Consider the following 5,136-nt stretch of genomic DNA (forward strand, 5'->3'; position numbering starts at 1 on the left):
AGAGATGGCCATTACATATTTGTTGAGCAAATGAGTGAAGTGAAAAGACAGTGATGTGCCCAGGCCTCACTAAGATTGTAATGCAGAGACAGTCACATGCTGCTGCGGGAAGTGCAAGCCACTGCTGGACCAACCCAGCCAGAAAGCTAACCTAGAGAGACCAGTGTGCTCTGGGAGGGAGTTTGTCATCTGATCTAAAAGATGAGAAGTTAGACAAACAAAAAACAGAAGTCAAGATTTTGTGTGAACTATATAAATTAGAAAGAGAAAAGACTGAAAACTCGTCCACAGAAAGGTTTTATCTAGATAAAAGAAAAATTACATCAAAACCTATAATTCTAAGTTCTCTTTAAACAAACAAAAGATGAGAAGAAAATCTGGCAACAGTTGAAAAGCACTGCAGCTGTCAACTGACCTGCTCCCTTATGGACCCTGAGACTGAAACTCATTACCCTTTATATGTATATCCTTTGTTACTCATCCCTCCCTAGAATATTAGAAGACAAACCAGTTATAATCATAGCTGTGCACCTGATATGGCTAGAGGTTTGAAGAAAAAGAGTGATGAATTTCTGTTTGGGAAAAAAATACTAAAAATTTTTACAACGTTCTACACATTCTTTTGACTTGACAAATCGAGTTGTTTATAAATTTTCAGGCTTTCTTTGAATTAAATTGTGTCATTGTTGACATTTATCCTCTCTTCACACAAAAGATAAAAAAGAATATAGATCCTACGTGAAATTCAGAGACAGGAGTACAGTCCCAGAAGATTAGAACCTTAACTAGAAAAACACCCAACAATATCAGCTTTGAGTTTAAATTGAAAAGTTACTTTGCTGCATGTAAACCCACTCTGCATACTAGAATTTAAATGGACAGGATTGTATGTGTTATCTTGCTACCCTAGAACATATAGAATGTTCTTCAGTAACCAGAGAAACCACTCAGCTATAAATAAAGGGCTCTACAGGACCCTCATACCAAAATTTAGGAATTTCACCTGGAGAAGCAATTACATTATGTGAAATTTACCCTTTCTTTTTCAGCTAATCATAATGTGCAAAGGAAAAAACATTAACTGAGAAACTCAATCAACCTTTATAAAGAAATGAGATTTTCAAAACACATCTGGTAGATGAATTTTAATACTTCTTTTCTTGTTTCAATCACTGAGTACAAAGATTTGCCACTTATTTCAAAAGACGCGAACTATTCATCCAGCAGGAAGCAATTCAATAAGTATTAAGTGATGTGCAAAATACAAGGTTAAGACAAAGCTAAGCAAATTTTCCTTCCATGAGTAATAGAATAAAAGTAAAAGAAAGGACATTGGGTTAAGAGACCTTGCTGGCAGAGATTTAATTGGTTGATCTGACATTTCTTAGAAGATTGCTTTTGAAGTCTTTACAAAAAAGAAAACCTCCATGCTAGGAAGTGAGCTAAGAAAGCACATTGTCGTTCCTATGGTGATGATGTGGTGACCTCGTAGGGTTGAAAGTAAGAGCACACAAAGGTCAGCACAGTGCACATGCTATAAAAGCAAAGTTGAAATAAAAATCAGGATGATAAAATGAAAGGAAAATTTGATAGCTGCTGAAAAGAAGCCATGCAACCACCATAAAGGCAGGTAAAATCAGATGCCATCAAGCTTTGCTGCAAAGAGGTAAAAAGCCAGTTTTTATGACAAATGACAAAATATAATACCCAAAGCAAAATGAGAACAGGAGATATCATACTTTCTTCTGTGAATATCTAGAGTTTTTCGATATGCTTAGTCTGAGCAGAACTATGTAATCATTGAGTTTCTTCCTTTCTCTGGCAAAAATTATGGAAGCTCATCTCCACCATGAAACAGATTTGCCTCTCTGCAACTGTATGGCAGGCAATTTATATGCTGATAGAGAAGGAAAATGGTGAGTGAAAATAAACCAGCTATTGATTTGCAAAACAAAGACTGTAGTTAGAAAGACTCATTAATCTTGAATGCCAACAAAGTAATTTCTTAAACATATATAATAAAGAAGATGCAAGCAGGGCATTGTGGGCACATGCCTGTAATCCCAAAAGTACAGGAAGCTAAGGCAGGAAGATTGCCATAAATTCAAGACCAGGTGGGGCTCCATAATGATTTTCAGACAGTCTGGGCTATAGAATGGGACCTTTTCTTAAAGGGAAAAAAAATGATACCTTAAACATTGAACACTTAGATCCTCTTATTTGGCAAGGACTATCTTGTTTTCAAACAGAGTTGGTTCCATTTGATTTTAGAACACATTTAAGACTTCCACTGAAAATGACTGAATTTTTGCTATCATCAAACAGTCCTACTCCTTTGACTTCATTTGGTTTCAACCCCAGCTAGTGTACTGAAATTCATTCCAAGGGCTAGCAGCCCAGGAGTAGTGCAGATTCCACAGGGTAAGGTCCTAATCTTCTAACAAACTTGTCATTCAGACATCACCTGCATTTCTGACTGATCAAAGTCTGAGTGTTTTCATCACTTATGACAATTCAGGAAAATGTAATATCTCTGATAACTATAAAGGGGCTTTAGGTTTTTTTTCTAGCATTTCATGCTTAATTAAATCATTTATCAAGGTGGGCATGTTTGAACACATCATTGGCCACACAGTTGAACTCATCCCTGGAGGTTCCACAGACCTGCTGCTCCAAACCTCTTATTCTGTGATGGGCCTTGCTGGGGTCTGGTCCCCATTCTGAAATTTTCCAAGGAATCAGCAACCATTTATTGAAAAGTTCAAATCATTATCATTAATAGGTTCCTGTTCCTACTTGTCAGTCTTTAAAAAAAAAAAAAAAAGTCAAATTGTGTTTTAAAACTAAGTGACATGAAAAAGAAAGTTTTTGAGTGTTTAAAACATGGACATTTAGTGAAAGACATCATGAAAATGGCTAAAGATATGGAGGTACCATTTCAAGAGTCTTATACAAGAGATTGTACAGGATAGAAAGCTAAGAACTTGCCCAACAGAGGGAGGAGACAAGAGTCTCTGAAATCTAAAAGCTCATTCAATGAAGCCACATGCTATAGCAAAGGTATGTGGCTGAAGTGTTGGGATATGAGCATGAAGAACTGGCTGGAGCATTTGTAGGGTTTCTAAATTCCACACTAAGGAATGTGAATGTTACTCTGCAGGAAACAGAAAGCTGCTACTTCACTCTGCCTCAGATTCCTCTTCCATCTTCAAGAGCTCAGAGACAAAAATTGTAATAAAAGAAATTATCAAAATACTCCAGACAAGTGCTCACTTTGGCAGCACATATACTAACATCAGGATGAAACAAAGAAGATTAGCAAGGCCCCTGCACAAGGACGACATGCAAATTCATGAAGCGTTCCATAGTTTTGGGATCTAAGCAGATGCTGAGACTCACAGCCAAACTTTGGGCAGAGTGCAGGGAATCTTATGAAAAAAGGGATGGATAGAAGGACACAGAAGGGCAGGAGCCCCACAAAGATAAAAAAAAAAAAATCTGAGCCCAGCAGATACTGCAGAGACTGATGCACCAACCAAGGACCATACATGGAGAGGACCCAGACCCCCTGCTCAGTCTCCATATGGGTTCCTGGATAAGGGGAGCAGAGACTGCTTCTGTCATGAACTCGGTTGACTGCTCTGCTCTTTGCTCACTTGCCCCTGATGATGCAGCCTTACCAGGCCACAGAGAAAGAGGATCCAGGCTGTCCTGATGAGACTTGATAAGCTATAGACAGATGGCAGAGGAGGAGAACTCCCCTTTCCAGTGGATTAGGAGAAGGGGATAGGGAAGAAGAGGAAGGGAGGGTGGGACTGAGAGGAGTTGAGGGAGGGGTCTTCGATCTGGATATATAATGAATAAAATTGTAAAATTTAAAATAAAAAATACTCCAGACAATAAATAGCATGGTTCTAGTTACAAAGTTAAAAAAAAATCCCAGAAAAAAAAAAAAAAAGGATTAAGAAATTGCTTATAAGGAGCCTGGCCTAGTGGTGCATGCCTTTAATTTCTGTGAGTTAGAGGCCAGCCTGGACTACATCGTGAATTCCAGAGGAAGAAAAAAGTGCTTATTAGGAACATTAACAGGAGGCACTGAAGATAATGTCTGAGAAAGCATGGTTCTAACTGGGAACATGATGTCCCTAAAAAAAGAGCTGGTCGTGGTGGTATACACCTATTAACCCAACATTCAGAAAGCTAAGGAAAAGAACGGTGAGCCTAAATCCAACATACCCATCACAGCTTTCATATTCATAATCACAGAAAACTTAGCAAGAGCAATTTAGAGAGTATCTGATACAATCCCTTCATTTTCCAGGTTTATGAAACTGGAATTTATGATTTGTCAAGGCTCATGATTGGGACACCTATGTCCATGATCTTTTCGTCCTTTATTCCAACATAGCATTTCTGTAACTCACAAGTGCCCAGTCTGTCTCCTTCTTCTCAAGCTAGCCTGCCTGGGTTTAGTGCTATAGACATGGGTTCTTCTGCTCTGTGGTATAATGGGGGTTTTGGTTTCTTTAAAAACCCAGTTAAGTTTTTATTTTAATCCCAAGTGTGGGATATGGGGCTGCTTTTAGTTTGTCCACAGCTGATAATTACCTCATGCAGCTGAGAGAGGGGTGTGGTCTTTGCCAGCTGCCATTAGTTTAATTCTGAGGACTCTGGAAGGGTATAAATACCAGAGCCGAGGGAGAGAGAGAGAGAGAACGATTTGAAAGACATGAAAACTCTGAGAAAAAAGAAGGCTGCTGCTCCTAGTGTTATTGCTGGTTCATCCTTCCCCTGTGTTTGCTGTTTCTGTTTGCTGGACTGCTAGATATCCTGGTGACTGAGGATATTGCCTCAAAGAATCTGAGGACCGACCCTCACCAGCTGGAAGTAGCCAAAGAGACCTCTGCCCCCTCTCCTCACTTATCTTTCTCTCCTACCTTGGGGAAGGTGGTAGTGGAAGGAAGGGAGTTAGAGTCTTAAGAAATCCCAAATAAAAACTAGCACCTACACTGTGGCCTAAATCCAAGTGGAAAGAACAGAAACAAACTTTGAATTTAGGTATTTAATTGGGACATATATTGTCTCTAGAGCACTATGGAAAACTAATAAATATATAATTGCACCTATACTAGGAAA

The 5,136-nt window shown here is 38.8% G+C and overlaps 1 non-coding gene across 1 annotated transcript; it reads left to right on the plus strand.

Moving 5' to 3' along the window:
* The first annotated feature begins 3,265 nt into the window (after positions 1-3,265).
* LOC129689503 (U6 spliceosomal RNA) lies at positions 3,266-3,372 on the plus strand. The gene has a single exon (XR_008722111.1). It is a non-coding gene; the product is annotated as a U6 spliceosomal RNA (small nuclear RNA).
* The last annotated feature ends 1,764 nt before the right edge of the window (positions 3,373-5,136 follow it).

The sequence above is a fragment of the Psammomys obesus genome, unplaced genomic scaffold, assembly GCF_907164565.1.
Source record: "Psammomys obesus unplaced genomic scaffold, mPsaObe1.curated_primary_1811, whole genome shotgun sequence".
NCBI classification, from domain to species: domain Eukaryota; kingdom Metazoa; phylum Chordata; class Mammalia; order Rodentia; family Muridae; genus Psammomys; species Psammomys obesus.